We start from the raw sequence: 21,579 nt of genomic DNA, 5'->3' as shown, positions 1-21,579 counted from the left end.
CCTTATATGGCAGCAGAAAACAAGCAGGGAAAGCTTTTTTGAAAGCTTTTTAAAAAAGAAACCAATTGCGTGGTTTATTTAAAAACAAAAAAAGAAACGTTCAGTTTCAGGATCGGTGACATTTTAATAAAAACCAAACAACAATGGGGTTTCTTCTTCATGCCAGAAATCTCTGCCTGACCCATAGTGGAGAGCAGCAGCGAGCTGCACAGTGCAGATGCTGAATCATGGCAGTTCAAAGCTCTCTGACGATAAGGGCTGTGTGAACTGTAAATCCGAAGTGCCGTGGGAGTTCGGGGAAGGGAGAGATTTCAATTTTCCTTGAATATTGACTTGCTGCCGCATAATAACTGTAATATCTTCCTATAATGACAGCCAGACATTTCTCACAAGGGCTAATGAATCACTCCATTTAGCTGTGACAACAGGAAGGCAAAAGACATATCTTCAAGAGCCCAGACGTTAGTTTCCCAGCCTTGTCCCAGGGATATAATGGGCTTAAAAGTTATGACAAATTAACTGCTTGTGGCAAATCTACACGAACCCTTTCAGGAAGCTAGAGGTCTGGGCCCGAGTTAGTGGGTTATTATTGGCCAGGGGAATAAAAATTGGGTAGGGAAGATATAGCCAGACAAGGAAGGACTTCGAAAAGCTGTAGAGTTCAGGCCTGGCTTGGGATGCTAGAGACCAGCAACTTTTCAAAGGGTATGGGAAAGCCTTTCTCTAACCACAAGCTTTTTGTGTATTCAGTGTGCAATATTCATTTCACAGGCTGAGGGAAAATTCATAAGATGTTCACAGACCAATGTAAAGGAGGTTTGAAAAGTGATTAGGAAACAAAATTGAAATCATAGGGAAGAATGTGGTACTATGGATTGTTTTAGCTCTGCCAATTTTTGTCTTATTGATATTGTTTTTTTGGAAAGGAACAACCATTAATTTCACACGGCCACAGTTATGCTTTCATGTACCCAAGTCTCATTTGGAATAACTGACCAATGTCTTTGCCTGTACCTTTGGGAGGAGGAAGCCTATCCCTGTATTTGTAGTACCTAGGAAGTACAATCTTGTCTTGTTAGAAACAGGTGTCCCTCTGTCTACATCATCTTGTTTGGTAAAAGACCACCATTGTCATTGCCATCACTACTGCCATCACTACTGTCATTACCGCCATTATCACCACCAACATCACCACCATCATCATCACCACCATCATCACCACCATCATCACCACCATCATCATCATCACCATCATCACCACCATCATCACCACCATCATCATCATCACCATCATCACCACCATCATCATCACCACCATCATCACCACCATCATCACCACCATCATCATCATTACCACCACCATCATCATCACCATCATCACCACCACCATCATCACCACCACCACCATCATCATCACCATCATCACCACCACCATCATCACCACCACCATCATCATCATCACCATCATCACCACCATCATCATCATCATCACCATCATCACCACCATCATCATCACCACCATCATCATCATCATCACCATCATCACCGTCATCATCATCACCATCATCATCATCATCACCATCATCATCATCATCACCATCATCACTGTCATCATCATCACCATCATCACCACCACCATCATCACCACCATCATCATCATCACCATCATCACCATCATTATCATCACCATCATCATCATCATAATTGCTCTTCAGTAGCTTCAAGTCCTGGGTATCCTGTGGTCAAAAGACTTATACATGGAGAACTGCAAAATCAAGCAGGCTGGCAGAGAAGGAGAAGGTCCAGGTAGTCATTCATCAAAGCGGCTACAGCTTCATCTTAATTTCTTTGCTTCTTACCCACTTTTTTTTTTCTGGTTGATGGGACTCAGCCGTCCTGTAGAAACCAGGTCTTTTTTAAGCCTTCAAGGTGTCTGCCTCACATGTCCTCTGTCTTTTTGATCTGGGAATCCATGGTTACAACCTCCTCATAATCTGGCTTCTTCATGGCTCAACTGGCCCCAAGTCTTATTTTAGAAACATGCCTTTCCCTTTCTGCTTGTATCTGACCCCACCCTAATTGAAAGATGTATTTGGACCAGTGTGCTCTATTTTGTAGTAACTTATTTTACAGATGTGGGTATTTGGTGAGTGTACAAATTAGCTCCACCTGGGTTACATGGTGTTGGCCTATGGGAGAAGAGGAGGCTCAACCCTGTGTGGTTGGCACTGAGCTGTCTTATAGCAATGTGGTGGTTTGAATGAGAATGACACCCATAGGCTCATGTTTGAATACTTGGTTCCCAGTTGGTGGAACTGGAACTGTTTGGGAGGGATTAGGAGGTGTGGCCTTATTGAAGAGGGTATGCCACTTGGAGTGGTCTTTGAGGTTTCAAAAGCTCAGCACTATCTCCAGCATGCTCCTCTCATCTCTGCTTTCTGTTTGTGGATCATATGTGAGCTCTCAGCTGTTCTTGCTGTCATGCTTTTGTTCCACCAGCATGGACTCTAAAACCCTCTGAAATTTTAAGCCCAATTAAATGCTTTTTTTCCCCTAAGTTGACCTGGTCATGGTGTTTTATCACAGCAGTAGAGAGGTAATTAAGACAAGCAGGGACTGTAGGCAGATACATAAGATATGAACGACGTATCTCCCAAGGATCTTTCATCTCTTCCTATAACTTCTCTGTCAGTTAGCAGGACCAAAGCCCAGGCCTCTGAATACTGGAAGAGGTGGCTCAGGAAGCTCTGTGTAATTTCTACTGTCAGTAACCATAGCAGGTCAATACTGTCAGCAGATGTTGCAAGACTTGTCATAGCCCTTCCAGTCAAAGCAAAGCAGAGCAAATTTATTTAAATGAAAGTCACTGGGAAGGATAAATGACAGAGCAGAGAGAACAAAGACGTCTCTCGAAGGGTCCTTCTGACTCTTCTGTCAGTTCTCTTAGGAGAAATGAGTGCTCCACACATCAGCCTTGGTGGGGGAGGAGGTAAGGGTTTTACAGCAGGCACCAGGCTTGACGGTAAACCCAGCACTGGCTGGCTTGATTCAGAGCAGTGTTATGGACAGTGTGGTGTTCTGGGAGTCTCCCCAAAGTTTCAGAAACCATGTTTCTTCTCTGTGCATAACATAATAACCTCTCTGTCACTGTCACTTCACCTCCTCCCCAGTTTGTTTGCTCCACAGCATATTAGAGTTTCTCTCGTTGTGGTGAACCTGGAGAGGAAAGGGGTTATCTGAACTTACAACTCCCAAGATAACACTCTATCACCAAGAAAAGTCAGGGAGGAGCTTAAGGCAGGAACCTGGAGGCAGGAACTGAAGCAGAGGCCATGGAGGGGTGGTACTTACTGGTTTGCTCCTCATGGCTTGCTCAGTCTGCTTTCTTATACAATCTAGGAACACTTGCTCCAGATTAGAATCACTTGAAGAAGGCTAGACCCTTCCACATATATCATTAGTCAAGAAAATACCTGGCAGACTTGTTGATTAGCTAATCTTACAGAGGCATTTTTCTTAATTGAGTTGCTTTTCCCAAATGACTCTAATTTGTGTCGAACTGACAAAAACCCTAGCCAGGACGGCACCAGTCCAGGACTCTTGCTGCTAAACCTTAACCACACGTACTTTTAGAAAACAGATATAGCCCCCAACCACTTTTTATCTTATTGGGCTTTTAAAAGTCCAGGTCTTTTCCAATTTAAAATTGAAGAAGTATTGTCTGCTGATAGGTTCTGGGTTATCTGCCCACATCCTTATTGTAAAAGAATCAGTAATGCAGGGGGTTGATACTTTCTGCAAGAATCTTCGGAATGAGGCCATTTTCTCAAACATGGTTATGTGTTTCTGATGCTGGGAGCAAATTAAAGAGGAGTTCTCCACTGAAGCATCATGTGAGGAAACATGTTTTATGGACATGTCCTGGCCACCATTTGTTGGATAGATTATTTATTTATTTATTTATTTATTTATTTATTTATTTATTTATTTATTTATTGTGTGTAGGTGTGTCCATGTGCACGTGTGTATATATGAACATGAAGAGGTGCTTGTCTCTGCCTGCTCATGTCAAGGCCAGAGGATGGCTTTTGTGGGCATTCCTCTATAGCTTTCTTTGGTTTTTGGAGACAAGGTCTCTTACTGAGTCCAAAGCTTGCTGTTTCTGGCAGAACAAGGACCTGCTGTCTTCACATTCCAATGCATTTCCAGATCCAGCTTTTTTGTGGGTTCTTGACAGGTCCTGGGGCCTGTTCAGTAAACGCTTAACCTATTGATCCCTCTCCTTGCCCTGAAGGATCTTTTGCACAATTTACAGCAGAGAGCTTACCTAAGGACAATTAGGGACAGTATTACCTTATATCTCAGTAGGAAAGGGAACTGTAGCTCTAATATGTATACCTTTCTATTAAAATAAATATTTATTTAATGTATATAAGTATACTGTAGCTATCTTCAGACATACCAGGAGAGGGCATCAGATCTCATTACAGATGGTTGTGAGCCACCATGTGGTTGCTGGGAATTAAACTCAAGTCCTCTGGAAGAGCAGTCAGTGCTCTTAACTGCTGAGCCATCTTTTCAGCCCTGTATAATATGTTTTAAAAATGTATTTTCTAAGTAGTTTCTCACCTTTTTATTCTTATTGAGAATAAGCCAAGGCAGACCAAGGGATACATGGACAGGTGCATATAGAAAGATGAGAAGGAATTATGCCAAATGGAAGCTTCAGCCTAGGGTTCTGAGCTTAGCTCCCTGACCTTGTTTACTTGATGCTCATGAAGAGTTAAGTAGGGTAATTCCACCATGGACCTTAAATTTCCCTCTATATCACAAGGTTAGCAGTACCTATTGTGTGGTGTCACACTGAGAACGAAAAAGCTAATGGATAAAGAACTTAGCAGAAGGGCTTGTCCAAACTGAATTGCCAATAACTGCTAGTATTAGGGATGCTGTGTGTGGTCATTAAGGCTGGACTATTTGGTTACCATGGAAGTGATGGAGGGAGAGGGAATCTGAGAGGGATAGACTAGTTGGAATAGACAGGAGTTGGTGGTAGACAGGATGATGGATAGATGCATGAGAAGATGACTCATCAAAAACTATCTCTGATTTATTGATGAATCACCTTCTGGTTGGTTCTTAGCATTAAATTATTTTGACTTTGGCTGACACTTTTCAGATAGGATAAAAGAGCAATTGAGAATTTGTCCTGATAGAATGGCATTTCTGAGATCCAAAAGACTAGTTTAGCTGGCTATATCAGAAAGAAACTGGAAAAGGGGAAGATTTTCCTCTACATTTATAAAGAAAAAAATGACTAAAACACAGGGATAAAACCTCTATATCTGGCTTTACTAGTCTGTGTCCCCATCCAGAACCAGTCTCACTACCTTAAACTCACATTTTCAAGGCAATAGGGTATATAGACTGCAAACAAATCACTAATTCACCCCAGGGACAGAGACTAACAAGTAAAGAAGTAAGATCTACACAAGGACAATGGTCAGAACTAGCCTAATGTCCAAACCTCACCTCTAAGGCTGATGCCCTGTGGTGTCACTCCAGAACAGGGGCCTGTCATTACTAGAGGTGGTGGTTACTAAACCCACATGTTTGTCATGGTAGCTGATTTCCCACTGGCTCAGATCCTCCAGCCTACAGTAACTCAGGGATAAAAGGTAGAACTTGTAGGTAGCCTAAAATGGCCTCAAATTACTCAATACCCGAGTGCACAGTGTCTGTTTAGGAACCAGAAGACTCAGCATGAGCCGTGGGTTTAGGAGAAATACAGAGTCTTAGTCCACTACATGAGACCTGCTCAACTACCTGTTCTTTAACTCAGCTCCCAGGGAATTGGAGGACATCATTTCATTCTGAGAATCACAGTGTTTCTCAACCTTCCTAATGCTGTGACTGTTTAATACAGTTTCTCATGTTATGGTGACCCCCAGCAGTAAAATTATTTTCACTGCTACTTCGTGACTGTTATATAGTTTTGCTGCAGTTATAAATGATAATGTAAATAAACATCTGATATTTCTGATGGTCTAAGCTGACCTATGAAAGGATCATTTGACATCTGCAAAGGGGTCATGACTCTCAAATTGGGAACTGCTTGTCTAAAGGAGGAAAGAAGGGAAGAGGTAAGTCTTATGGGAGATAGAGAGATGAAGTACCGAAAAAGAAAACTGTGGATAGCTGAAAGGGGACATTGTCCTTGCACAAAAGGACCTTCACAAAGTTGGCTGGGACCTGCAGGTCCCACAGTGCCCAGCTCCAGGTGCAAGGCCACTTGCTGAAGACAGCCTTATTGAGCTCAGCAAGAGATGTGCACTTACTTTCTTCCCCTAAATTAGAAACAGATTGTAGGCTGCAGGCTACACCATGGAGACAGAGGCCACCACCTGTTCTGTCCCCAAAGTCACTCAGAATCTTGCTGGACTCTACCAACCCCAGGTCACCTAGCCTAGGATTTCAGACTTTCCCAGCCAGGCCTTCCCTCCAGTTTTGTCCTTTGAAAATTTCTCTACATTAGTAACAACCAGCACTGACCCCAGGGTTTGGGAGCATGGTTATAGTGTAAAAGCCCCAGGACCTACCCAGGTCCCTGGGGGTGTGTGTCCAGAATGTAAAAGCCCCAGGTTCTCCCCAGCCCTCAGAGTCAATATGCTGTGGTAGACCCTGGAGATCTGTGTTAATTCACGCAAGGAACTTCCTACACCAGCCCAAGTCCAAACGTGAGATGCAAGTGAAGGCCTGACCTTGCAGAGCTGCAAGTGTAGATTTTCTTCTGCCATGGCTGTTACAGTTTTTGAACTATCAGCAAGAAAAAAATTAGCTGAATTCTCTACATTTGAATGATTACCTTTGCAAGGTATCTTTCCTAACACACATCACACACACTTCCTTTCTGTCTCTGTGTCTTTGTGTCTCTTTGTCTCTGTGTTTCTGTGTCTCTGTCTCTCTGTCTGTCTATCTGTCTCTCTGTCTCTCTCTAACACACACACACACACACACACACACACACACACACACACATCCTCCCATGCATGCATGGTTTTGTGCAGGTGCCAATCATTCAGGTATCCGATCCCTGTTCTCCATCTAAATGAGGAAGGAGTCTCTCAAAATGATGGAGTAATCTTTGCGTGACCTGGGAGTCAGGATGATTTGGGTTTTGCCTTGTTAAATTAAGTTGGACATGTGGCTCTATGAGGTTACCCAAGAAGAAGAGAAATTTCCCTGCAAAAAGACCATTTTTCTCTCATGCATGGTGAAGCTATGTAGTATTTTGGTGGGGCCTGTTGGAGAAACTGCATATGCCTCAACTATTTTCTGCCTTACTTGTGAATTTCCTTTCCTTTCCTTTCCTTTCCTTTCCTTTCCTTTCCTTTCCTTTCCTTTCCTTTCCTTTCCTTTCCTTTCCTTTCCTTTTCTCCCCTCCCCTCCCCTCCCCTCCCCTCCCCTCCCCTCCCCTCCTCTCCCCTCCCCTCCCCTCCCCTCCCCTCCCCTCCCCTCCCCTCCCCTCCCCTCCCCTCCCCTCCCCTCCCCCCCTCTCTCTCTCTTAAACTGTAGCTCAATGGTGCTGATGTTCCTCAGTCCACTCCAAAGAAGGGCTTAAGCCTGGGTCTAGGCATGCTGAGTAGCCACAGAGCATTGAAACAAATGTGTTTAGCCAGGATGAGAAATTGTGAGTTCTGGTAATTGACCTCCATGTTCCCACTTCCTGTAGAAGTCTGAGCATTATACTGTTATGTCCCATTGATGACAATATTAATATCTGCCCTGCCTATTCCACAGAGATATTCTAAGTCATAGGTGCAGTCTGTCAGTGACTGTCACCTGGGAATGGAGAATGGATAAATGACTCTTCCAGCTGTGTGGTCCCCAGCCCCTTGGGGGAAGGACCCTAACTGTTCAGTGTTGTAGAACAAAAAATCCTTTCAGAGTGGCCTCATAAGCTTTTTGAGACAAAGTGGGGCTCTTTAGCAAAGCGTTTGTTTGTCTGGACTCAGCACCGTCGAGAGGAACCACAAAAGAGGATCTCTCACCCCTCAGTGCCCACAAGACTACTGCTACTGTGCCCTTCCACCCAAGCACAATGTCCAGCCCCGTGAAGACAGCCTCTGTTCTCAGGAACATATCTGCCCCCATGAAGCTGAATAGTTCCCATTCTCTGTCTCTTGCACCTTTATTTCAAAGGATCTTGAGCCTGCTCCATGCTGCTAGACAATAAGGGGTCTTTCACTGACTGGTCCAGTTGAAATGCCACCGCCTCCGTCAAGCAGCTTCCAGACAGCTGTTCTGGGCTATGCAGAGAACATCTCTCCATTTTAGATCATTTAGAAAGCCTTATGCTGACAAGGGCTCAGTAGGACAACGTGTAATTTGTAAAGTGTGGATTTTTACAAAACTCATTATATACCCAAACTGCCTTCCCAAGATTCCCAAAAGTGCAGCATTAATAATCCTATTAAATAAAGACTCAAAACTTTGACCTTGTTAATTTTCGGTCTACTGCAAATGGCCCTTTCTATAAACAGACAGACCTCTTAAAATGGCTTCTGTATAAAGATATTTAAGTGTGATAGAATAAACTTTATTCAGTTGGGTTCCAGAATGGCTGTGAGCATTAATGTGCTTATCCTGAAGTGGTTCTGCAAAGGGCTCACTGGGAGTCAGAACTGGCCTAGGAGCTGGGATCCTGACACAAACAGATCATACCTTTGTCTCCAAGTCTAGCAGACCTATTGGGTATGGAATTGCCAAACCACACTCAGACGATCACACTTCCTATGTGAAAGGAGAAAACTTGGGGTAACTTCAAACCTTTGACTCTTTGGCCTCTTGGAAACCAACTCTAATCTTTAATGTCACTCACTGTTGTGACAGCATTAATATCACAGTTTTGAGCATGGCTTCCCATATTGGAGTTTCTTTTTGAGCATCAGCTATATGGAAAACATAACTCTTGTTTTCTTCAAAAAAGATTGTTTATATTTTTGGTTTAATAGGGTTCGTATATACCAAATTTTAGAGTTCCTAAGCAAATGTTCCAAAGATGAGGGAAATCTGAAGAGTAATTAATCTACCAATTAATACATAGCGGTCTATCCAAGTGCCTGAGAAGCCCTCGCCACCTCAGCTCTTTAGTTTCTCTCTGTCTCTCTGTCTGTCTCTGCTTCTGTGTCCATCTCTGTCTCTCTGTCTCTCTGTCTCTCTGTCTTTCTCTCTCTGTCTCTCTCTCTTTCCCTCTCTTCCCTCTTACCCCCATATATGTGTATAAAGCAGGTAGCTACTTTTTACTTGTAAAATTATCATGATGCTTTCATAGAATCCCTTAGATCTGTTGTGGGAGAAGGTTAAGGAAAGTAGAGATTGCTTGAGTGGTTTTCAAAAACTCAGATTCATAATCAGAGAATTTTCTAAAACCAATCATCAATAATTCATTAAAGATCAGTTTCTGCCTGACTGTACCAGTAACTCATCAGACTCATGGGCTGAACATATGAACCATGAGAGCAGAAATTTAGTGTGTGTGTGTGTGTATGTGTGTGTGTGTGTGTGTGTATGTGTGTGTGTGTGTGTGTGTGTGTATGTGTGTGTGTGTGTGTGTGTGAATGAGCAGTTAATATCAGGAGCTGTTAGATAATTATGAGGGATTTAGGGCAGGAAGAGAAATGTAGATTAGTGTCATTTGCAGAACTCGGTGAAAGAGGAAGGAGAACCTGGGCTTTGAAGGATGACATTTTGTAGTTGGGGCATCACCAAGAAAACCCAACTTTGCTTGGAAGAAGTTGTCAGAATGGTGGCCTTAGTTGGTAGGCTTGGGTGAAGGCTTTGTTTTCATACATTTTCTTGACCATACAGATGGTGCATAGAGGAGGAGAGAGGGAGCCCTTGGCTTCTTGAAGCTCAACCACCCCCCCTCCTCTTTTCTTCAAACTCCACCTTCCCAGGAGACAGTTGATTGAACTGCAGACATCATCTTAGAGGCAAGGAATTTCATATTAAACATCTATAAGTCATATGACTGAGCACCACCCCTCACACCCGAGGGTCTGTCTTTTGTGCAGTTTCTGACTCTAGGGCCTGGTTTGGGACCAGATGCAACTAATATTAACAATTCCCGGTCTCACAGACAATGCTAGCACAGCCACCACAGTTTAGAAAACACTCATCTAATCTTATCTAGTCACCTTAGTTTACAAAGAAGGGAATTGAGGCCCAAAATGTGCCCAAACATCAGCAGACTATTACTTACACTTTCCCATTGTCACCTGTGCAGGGCCCAGACCTGTTCTCAGTCCCCACAGAGCAATTCCAACATTTATTTATTTATTCATTTATTTATTTATTTATTTATTTATTTATTTATTTATTTATATTAGATATTTACTTAGATTTTACATGTTAACCCCTTTCCCCCTCTGGAATCTCTCTATCCCCTTTCCTTCCCCTGCCTCTATGAGAGTGTTCCCCCACCCACTCCCTCCCATCTCCCCACCCTGACATTCTTCTATCCTGGCATATTGAGCCTTCACAGGGCCAAGGACCGCTCCTCTCATTGATGCCCGATAGGGCCATCCTCTGCTACATATGAACTAGCGTCTCCAGTAATAGCCTCGGTTCTTGCCCCTTGTGGAACAGGGCTGCTCAAAGGCACAAGGATAAGTTAGCGAACTTTGGGACTTTCAAAGCTTATGAAAATGCTGCGTTAAAGCAAAAACCAAAACAAAAACCAATCTCCTATAAATGAAACATTGATTTACTAGCTCCCTAAGTTTATAGCCTGTAGGTGGCAGTGTCTCCCTTCTCTATGCATAGTCAGCCCAGGTTCATTTCCCCAGAATGCTTAGTGGATAGATATACAGATCATACCACCCAGCCCCGCCTCGGATGGGTGGGACTAGGCAATGGGGTCTAGAATTCCGAGAACTGTATTGTCCCAGATTAACACATGAGGATTTGAAGTTTTTGAAAATGTTTTTACTTTTCTAGTCAAGTTTTTATCCTTTGCACAAGGCTCCCATAGTGTGAGTAGCTGGAAACTAGACACAGAGGAGCATTCCTCTGGCTCTAGGAGTTGAATCCCAGTGAATATTCTTCACAGAGGAGGCTTTAGGCTGCCAAAGCATCCTTTGATGCAGAAAAGTCGGGGGTGAGAAGAAAGATCTAGGGAAAAATATTCTAGGAACGGCATCACAGAAATGCCAAAGGGAGAGACAAACAAGTCTGTGATTGTCCATGCAGAACCTCCAGAGATTACGCATGAATTCACTATTCCTATATGACCCAGGCCTTGCAGATGGCCTGTGGCCACAAGGTCTCCATTTTGTCAGCAGTTGGTGACACAGAGAGAAGCTTCTCTCTGCTTTCAGCCCTATGATGCAGTCATTGCTGTAGCTAGCATGACACACTCAGGATGGCCTTCTTCCTCCCAAGAGTCCACACTGCTGCCCGTTGCTTATGGCTTCGCTGTCTTCACCCTCTGAAGCCACGTGAAGGTCAGAGAATTGCATCTTGGTTAGTCCTCCTGACTCCATCTTACAAACTTAAACTCTTGTCTCCAGATTCCCAACAGAAAGAGATGGAACTCTCTGTCGATGCTGCAGGATGGAGGACTCCTTTCATAGTTCCTCAGCCTCCTCACCCCATTCTTCTTTTTGCAGCTGCTGGGACCCAAACTACTTCCAAAATAACAGTAGACATTTGTTTTCGCACATTTTGTTCCATTGAAAAATATTACTTGTTTTCGAAGATTAAATGTCCATGTAAGAGCAATTTCCTGTGATGTACCTTCAACACACTGTAGTGTGAAGTGCCTTCAGCACACTGTAGTGTGAAGTGCCTTCAGCACACTGTAGTGTGATGTGCCTTCAACACACTGTAGTGTGAAGTGCCTTCAGCACACTCTAGTGTGAAGTGCCTTCAACACACTGTAGTGTGATGTGCCTTTAGGACACAGGTATAAAGTCAGCACACTGTAGCACGAACTGTTTATTAGCCAGGGTTCTCTAGAGTCACAGAACTTATGGGTTGTTTCTATCTAGCAAGGGACTTTGTTGGTGACTTACAGTCTGTAGTCCAACTGCCCAACAATGGTTGGCAGCAGCTGTGAATAGAAGACCAAGAATGTAGCAGATGCTCAGTCGCACAAGGCAAGCAGGGAAAGAGAGGGAGCCTGCCTTCTTCCATGTCCTTATGTAGGTCTCCAACAAACTAGTACAATGTGCCTTCAACACATTGCATCGTGAAGTGAATTCCACACATGTAGTATGCTATGCATGTTTATGTTGCTTCTGACTCTCAGCCTGGCTTTACTTCCTTCCATTGCCTACTGATAAAATGACTAGCTTTTTCCTTACCATTTTCACTTATATTATAATTAGAGAATTAATATAGACTTAGTTCTTTGACAAATTCTATCTTGAAAATATTTTAGTGAAATAAATTGGTTTCCTGACATTTCACACATGTATACAATGTGTTCTAATTACTCTCGCCTCCCATTCCTGTCTACCTTCCTGCCTTCCTTTTCCAGGTGTCCTTTTGTTTTGTTTTGTGACCCATTGAGTCTTTAATCATAGGCTTGGAACTGTCCACTGGAACCTGGTGGGCTCACCTGTGGGTACCCAACCAAAGGCAACCACTCTTCCTCTACCAGCTTCTGTCTGTAGCCAGTATTCAGTAGGAAGGAGGAGGGTCCCACAGGCCCCCTGTACCATGACTGACTGCTGACGGGGAAGGTCTTGTGCAGGTAATTGCAGAAAATAAAGAGAAGGGAGACTGTTTTATTCTTCTTCACACCCCTGAGGCCCAGCAGAGAGGTAGGCAGTGGATGATAAATACGTGTGCCTGGGCTTCAAATCAATTAATCCTCCTTGAGATAACACTTTCTTCGGGTTCCCTAGTGAAACCTCCTTTTTCTACCTTAGACTTTCCCCTTCTGGGCATTATTTGACTTGGCAAGTCAATAAAATGGCTTAACTTCTATAAGAGAGGTTGGTGTGAAAAGAAAGGCAGAAATATTGAAGCAAAGGTGTTTGGGAAGTGAAACTCCAGTTTCCACAGGTCCTTGGGAAAGTTACTAACATCCTCTTCAACATTGTCATCTGCTGTTCCAGCCATCTTTTTTTTTTTTTTGCCTTAGGTAAATTGACCTTTCTTTAAGAATCACAATTCAAGTAAATTGAAAATGATGTCTACTGCATCACAGCACCCGGTGTCTGCCTTGCCTGCTATCTTCAACAGCAGACCTGAAGCGGAGGTTTTGAACATGGCCCTGCTTTAATGCGAAGGTCTGGCTCGGTGTGCATCTAAACCCATGTGTGCCACTGGTTCATTCTTTCACCCGGCCGAAGGTCTGCGCATCTCAGAACATGCCATGGGCTCTCATGATCCCTGAGTACACAACACTGTCCACTGGTGCATGTTTGCATCAGTCCAGATGACGCTGAAGGGGAAGCACAGAGAAACCCAGAGGCAGGCCTTTATGGGAAGGCCCTACAGCAGGTGTGCTAATCAGGCTTCCTGATGTGACACTTGGTCACCTAACTCGGGCCCTCCATGTCAATGGTGGTAGAGCATCACTCTCATTGTAGCTATGGGGCATGGAGGAAAGATGGTGTGGTGACACATCCTTTCATTCTAACATTTGGGTAGTGGAGGCCAGAGGAGCTCAAGTTCAACGCCAGCCTGAGAGAGCAGCGACTGTCAGGAACTCTTCAGAATGTGTTTGCTTGGGATGATGGGTGTTCATTCTAGAGCAACAGAGCAGATTAAGAAGGAAAGCCAAGAAAGATTAGACATGTGTCTACAACTTCTCCTGAGACCCAGTGGAGGCCAGAATTAGTGTTGTGTGGCACCGCCCCATAAGGAAGCAGCAGCTGCAGCCAGGTGCTGTGTTCGATGGAGCAATACAGAAGCATTCACCACAGAGAGCCTCAGCTCATACAGAAGCAGCTTTCTCAAAGGCACTTTCTTTTTGCCTCAAATCTACGATGATTTCTAATACCTTCCCAACACAGCAATGCCAGTTGCCGGCAGCTATTTTGTAGAGATGTTTTTATGTTGGAGTGAGATACACTTAGAGGGTTTCAGCTTTGTGTGATCTAGAAGGTAGCAAATGCTTACCAACTATCTGAAGCAAGGAAAATGTCCAAAACAAAACCCTACATCCTGAGAAGGCCAATGTCTAACCATTGCTAGCCACACTAAAAATATTTGAGATGTCCGTTTACTATATTTATAATGACCAATAATATATACTTGCACCTCCATTTTTGCAAAATATGTTGCGTGTATGTATTTAAAGCATGACAATCATGCAAATACTAAAGGATCTATCCCTAAGCTTAATGACATCTGAGGCTCATGGACATCTTTGCTGTGATCCCTCTTCTTGAACTACAATCTGGAATTTTATTATTTCTGTCATTTTTTTTCACAGGTTTTACATTAATGTTTCTAAATAGCCCACTTTGGAACTTTATGCAAGTGGAATATAGTATTATGTGAGTCAGTATAAATGTGTGTGTTTGTGTGTGTGTGAGTATACATACATCACCACCTAGAAATATTTTTCATCTTATCCCTTTGCTTTGAGAATTCTTCCTATTCATTGTTTTCTGATAGTTTATAAAAACAAAATAACATCTTATTTATTCAAACTCTTATCAATGGACAGTTAACCAAAGACTCCCCATAGGCATTCATTCTTGTCACGTTGTAGAGCATAGGTGCAGATGACTTTTGAAAGATCAAAATACCATCTTTACTGTGACTAGGTAAATTCATTTAGCATGTGCGCAGAGACGCTGGTGATTCAGATGGTTAAGAGCATAAATTTCCCCTAAAATATCCAAGTAGTGAGTTCAAGAGAGCACTGACCACCATGAGGCAGACTGCAGGACCCAGTCGGGTGGGAAGATGAGTGTTCAGACTGGAGAGGCGTGGGAGACCCAGAGCATTAGGTAAGGACAGCTGCTTTCCAGAGTGGTCCTATCAATGCTCACTCCTGCCAGCATGCTAGAAGGTTTGGACTGCTCCACACTGGTCTATTTAGAGTGTTGCAAAACTTCACTTAAGACAATGAAGTAAGAACAAAATAGTTGAGGTTTCAATTTGCATCCTCCTTTTGATGAAGTTGAATGTATATATATTAATTTTTTATTGGTCATTTTATTTATTTATATTTCAAATGCTATACCCCTTCTCGGTTTTCCCTCCGTAAGCTCCCTCCCCCGTCTCCTCCCCCTGCTTCTTTGAGGGTCCTCCCACTGCTGCCTCACCGCCTTAACATTCCCCTACTCTGGGGCATTGATCCTTCACAGGACCAAGGGCCTCCCCTCCCATTGATGCCAGACAATGCCATCCTCTGCTACATATGCGGCTGGAGCCATGGGTCCTTCCATGTGTGCTCTTTGGTTGGTGGTTTACTCCTTGAGAGTTCTGGGGGATCTAGTTGGTTGATATAGTTGTTCTTCCTATGGGGTTGCAAACCCCTTTCAGCTCCTTCAGTCCTTCCCCTAACTCCTCCATTAGGATCCCGTGTTCAGTCCAATGGTTGGCTGCGAGCATCCACATCTGTATTTGTCAGGCTCTGGCAGAGCCTCTCAGGAGGCAGCTATATCAGGCTCCTGTTAGCATGCACACTTAGCAATAGTGTCTGAGTTTGATGGCTGCATGTGGGATGGATCCCCAGGTGGGGCAGTCTCTGGATGGCCTTTCCATTCTTTGTCTCTGCTCCACTCTTTGTCCATGTATTTCCTTTAGACAGGAGAAATTTCCGGGTTCATATTTTTGAGATTGGTGGGTGGTCCTATCCTTCAACCAGGGGCCGTGTTTAACCTCTGGTTATGGTCTCTACAGGTTCTCTCTCCCCTTTGAAAAAATATTTTAAAATATTTATTGGTTATAAGTATTTTTATTCCATAAAATGCCTATATGTCTCCAATTTTAATGGAATTAATAATTAATTATAGATATTACTTATATGCACAATCTATTAACCATTTGACAGTTATAATGTCCAGCAAATATTTTCTATTAGCTATGAGTCAAGTTTTAGATTTTTTTTGTAAAATTATGGTAATATTTGCCTATTTACTACATACATATACATTGAGAAAGTGAATTCTGAGCTATTTCATATCCTGGTATGTGGCACGTAGCAGTGTTTATTTTCAGGAGGTTACGGTAGAGTTAAACAGCTGAGGCCTTGTCCTCCCTGTTTTATCCTACACAAGGGATCACTTGGTTGGTGCTGTGTGGTTGCTCCTAAAGAGAAGAAGATGGAGGCAAGCTGTGGCCATTCTCTATTTGTTATGAAGAGACCGTGTTATAGTTCAACCCACCCTCTCTGCTTCTACTTCAAATGGGAACAGAAGTGACTATCAAAACAGAGAGGAACTGGAAGACGCTAGGGGCAGTACGGTTGAAAAGAGTCTGGGTGGCTGAGTTCCTGCACCCGCCCTCTCCACTGGCTTACTAGCCACAGCTCCTCCTGTCCTTGCTTTCAGCACATACATCACTTACTCTCTCCCTCTAACCCGTCCATTGCTTAGTCACCGTGCTCCCTCCACTCCAGAACAGATTATAGATCTCCACGAGATGCCAGCCTTCTGTAGATCATGGTGTCCTGGTGGTCCTCGAAACAAAACATCAAGCAAATAACCAAACTTCCACTCACTACTCATTGTACAAATTAACCAGGACTTGTGTTTACCCGTCCTGCTCTTTTCTCTCCTCCTGGCTGTCTGCTCCTCAGTTTGCTGTTTCCAGGGTTTACTGCTCTGTCCTGTTTCAGACAACCCCCTCCATTTCTTCAACATAAAAGGAGATTTGTCATAATTTATGGTTGAGGTAAATATACTTTGATTTTCTGTCCTGCTCAACTTGCTTTAAAAAAATTAATGGTTGGGCCAAAGCCATTGATACCTTCTTGATTGAGCAAGCATCTGTGTGAATCAGGGAGGGATGAGTGAGTGGCCAAGTCCATAGGTAAGAGATGTAATAAAAACCAGCATTTACCTCTCAGTGAGGAATGAGAGAAACAGCCATGCCAATGAGATGTCCACCTCAGCAGTAGATTGACCTATTTGGACACTTCAGGGTTCCTTGACTCTCCTTCGGGGAGAGTACCACAACTCTCCTCAACTTCAGGCTGCTCTGCAATTATGTAAATTGTTGATAACTCATCGCAGAGCAAAATAATTTTTTCTGTCCTGTGGAAACGCAATGCTGTTCATTGATGAGTTTTGAATGAGTATAAATATCTGCCTGATTCTTTCACTAAATGAATTGAGTAAAAATGTGGCTCGCTTAAATGACAATCACAGGTTTATCTCATTTGAAGAATTAGTTTTTTTAAACAAAATAGAAAGGAGGAAAACTTAAATAAAGGGCTCCTATGGACACTTGTGTGGTCTTTGCATGGTGTAAACTATCAGCGGCTGTGGCTGAGCACTGCTTCTTTGGTATTAAATACATCACTTGGTATCAAGTATAACTGTTTTAAATAAGAAGTTGTGTGTGTGTGTGTGTGTGTGTGTGTGTGTGTGCATGTGATCATGTGTACTTGTATATGTGTGTGTGACCATAAATATATATGTATATATGTGTGTGTGTTTATATCTACAGTTATTCCTCTCTTCTTTCTCTTCCATTAGGAGTTTTAAATTTTATTTGAATAATTAAACCATTATGTCTTGAATTAAATAGTAATGCATTTAATGACTTTAGTTGTAATAGAAATTTTTATTACATGTCTAGCTGTTTATCATAAGTGTAAAAGAATAAAATTGTTATGTCTAATTTTTTCTAGAAACCACTGCTTGGGCAAATTAATACTCCAGCATTTCTCTGCTGTTATTTTCAGTGAGAAGAAATGAACTAGGCATTCCTTCTTTGAAAATTGCCTCCATATATCTGAAAAATAAAAATAAAAGAGACTGAGAAAAAACTTGGATTCACCTTTTCTATCTTAAGAAAATAGCCTGGATAAAGGATGCTTTTAGGCATAGTTATTTTGGGACAAGACAGTTACAAATGCTGACCGAAACTACACGTTTCTCTCATTCATACTTGACCAAAAGATAATTTAAAATGTTGCTCTGGTTCTGCCGCTGCCAGCATCCGAGGTCAGCACCAGGAGCAGTCAAGCCAGGATGCTGCCCGGAGTGAGTGGCATGAGAAGCCGTCAACTTTTGAAAATCACACTCAAAGATGAGGCAGAACAGCCTCTTTCCTAAGCACGAGCACATTTTCTGTTTTCTTTTCCAAATGGTCCTTTCTTCTCTTTTGGGCGTTACCATCTGTCTTTAAGAATCCCATCACCACATCCACGTGTTCATCGTCAGTTTTTTTCCAAACTTCACTGACCTGACCTTAGATATTAGGAAGGCTTTCAATCACTTGTCACCTCATTTGTGAAACAATGTTATAAGGGATGTTCCTTGTCTCTGTATAGTTGTTTGATTCATACAAAATGCAAGCATGATTGGTCAAAGGACTTTTTAATTAGAGCCAATAAAATATGCCCCACTTACTTTGTGGTTGCTACAGTCCTATGTAATTACAAAAGGCGTGTGGTGTATCAAGTAAAGGTGCTTGCCACCAAGGCTGCTTGATGACTGGATTGATGACAACCAGTTCTGTCCTACTTTACAGGTGCTGAGTCGAGAAGTCTAGCATAGAGCCAGCGATTCTGCATTTTAACCCATATTGGTGTTTATGTCTCAAACTCTTGATGAGGCAACAAAAGGCAGAGACTAGGAAAAGCTAGGTACCTCTATATACCCAAACATATAAAAACCTGGAAAGATCAGCGTTGGCTAAAGCATGGGAAAAGATTCTTGGTCCTAAATTAGGGGAAGGAATCACTGAACTCAATCCAGATGAAGCTGGAGATTGCTTCCATTCCCCAAGGAGCGGAAACCCAGCAACACCTCTGCCAGCCACAGGTCGGACTAAGGGTGTTCACATGTGTAGGATTCCAAGTCAGGTTGCTTGACACTGCTTCTGAAACAGTGTTTGAAGCTATTCAGCAACAAAGAATGATGCTGATTTGCCTCTTGGAGTTCATTTCACATGTGTACAAACATGGTGAAGCGTTGTTAGCTCATGTGTCCCTGTGTGCACACGCCTTCTTACATGTGAATTCACTGTCACTCAGGATATTTTCTGTTTATCTCTGTAGGCAAACCATATGCTTTATGTTTGTAATAATAGTAAAACCAGTGTTTAGCTTTCATTAAGCATCAATTAGGTGCCGAGATAGCGAGAACAATTCCTTCCTACATGCTGACCAGTTTGCACTGGAATGACCATGATACTGGCTTCTCATTCCACGAGGTGTCTGCAGCAAAGGACCCCACTCGGATAAGATCATAGTCCAGTGCTTCATTAAATGTCCCCTCTCTTGGTGACTGAGATACTGCTCTTCTTCCCAGTGTCACAATGACCTTATACTGAGTTCCTTGCTCAATCCCCATCCAACTCTCAAGAATGCCCCTTCCTTGTCTCCTTAGGAGTTACTGTTAACAACTCCTCTTGTGAAGACTCAACTTTATCTCTGACCTCAGCTGGAGAATTTGTTCCTTGGTGTCTGAAAAGAGCTCTAGGATTCTTGGCTGGGAGCCTTCCTTGCCCCGGTCTCACACCCACAGCTGGTTTCCTTGCTTCTGCCCTCCTCTTTCCATTCTTCCCAGAAATCAGCTGGTTCCAGCTTATCTTGAGCCCAGATCCATTTTTACTCTTTGTAAGCCTCAAAGCTCTCCCTAGTGCAAGCACTCCATACATCATTGTTTAAATACCCGAGGACGGTTAATGCTTTGCTGCCTCTGTCTCTGGTTTTCATCCACTCTTTTCTCTTGCCACTCAGAGCTTACATCCTGCTCTTTAAACCTTGCTATCTTGGCTCCCTGTGCAGAAGTTGGGGATCATATATGTTTTTGATACTAGAGTCTTAGATAAGAAAATGTTTATTGAAACATTGATAATAAACTAATTTCAGAAATTCAAAGGGTCATTCCAGCTCAAATGTTAATTGGGCCTTCTACTGGTATCTCCGAGGACGAAGATAATTTTAGAAATCTGGATGAGGCTAACAGAGTTACTTCTAAACACATTCCAGAGCTGACCACTGTCTGGAGCCTGCCTGTTTTCCTGGGTCATCCTGATGCCATGGTAACTGAGCCCTCAGTTATAGTCCATCCTCTGAGCTGCCTAATGAGACAGGATGGAGGGGGAGGATGCTGCTCAGGACTCTTCATCCAGCGTTATTGCATCTCCCTTTTCCCCCAAGTGAGAAGAATGGTACCTTTGGAGGGCACACAAAGACTGAAACTGAGAATTGAAGCTCAGCTTAGGGAGAGGAAAGCATAAAGCAGCCATCTAAGTGTGCAATGTAGTTACTGGCTACCCACCACCCTATCCTTAGGGCCCTTGGGCTTGTGCAGGACATGGTTGTCTGGTATTATCTTCCCCTCTTTGGCTTTCTTCTAATGCTAGACTGGAGGGCAGTCCTAACCAGCCTGGTTCTCTGTTCCCTGTCCCCTGCAGTTAAGATACCACAGGCTTTTCAGCCAAGGAGATAGCTAAGCCTCTGTATCCTAGCTCACTAGCTTCTCCTAGCCAAAAGCTTGGGACCATGGGGTCAGCACTGATTTTAGAGCACTCTTCTTTCCTCCTACCCTAAACCTAAGAACTGCAACCGTAGTTTTATCACTAAGAAAGGCTGTGCTTTAAAAAGCTCCCTCAATTGTTAAGGTCTGGCATACTTGATCTTTGAGAAGTCCTAACTACCACCCAGGAAACCAACTGGGCAGAATCCAGCTTTCTTACCTATTTTGTTCCCTGTTGGCAGCTGTGAGATCAACAGCACCATGTTTGCCCTGAGGAGGCCTAGTTCACTGGCCTTCTGCCCCTACCCTGCTGACATAGGCTTGTCTTGTTTTTCTTCTGTGTAGGCCTTTCTCTGAGCCCCAGAGAATCCAATGAATTCAAGGGTCACTGTAACCCACCAATGAGATGCCACCACCCTCAGAACTATAAAAATTGTGTACTTTGAGACCTCAGGTCATCTCTGTCTCACTTCCAGAACAACCCTAGTGCGCTAGACCAATAAGAATAAAACCTCTTGCTTAATGCATCATTCTTGGCCTCTGTGTCTCTGTGGGAATGGACACCCTGGTTGTTAGGCCATGCAGGTCCAGCAAGATAGCCAAGGTTAACACTCAACTCACTACATTGCCAAGGATGGTCTTGAACCTCTAGTCTTTCTGCCTCTACCTCTCAAATGTTTGGGTTACACAGGTGCCTGGTTTTGTGGGTTTATGTGATCCGGGGAATAAAAACCAGGGCTTACGATACTCAAGGCAAGCACTCTACCAATGTACTCATGGCTTCCTACCCACTGTCTCTTGTGTATAAAAGGGGTAAAATGGAAGCCAAATTATAAAATGTGAATAGCTGAGAAATTCTCTCTGCCGTGCTAATAGAGCACAATACACAAGTGCAATATGTGAAACAAAAACATACTATTGATATAATTTTGTATTAAAAATAAGAAAAATG

Source organism: Micromys minutus (assembly GCF_963924665.1).
Source record: "Micromys minutus genome assembly, chromosome: 17".
Lineage (NCBI taxonomy): Eukaryota > Metazoa > Chordata > Mammalia > Rodentia > Muridae > Micromys > Micromys minutus.
Note: the sequence above shows the minus strand (reverse complement) of the source record.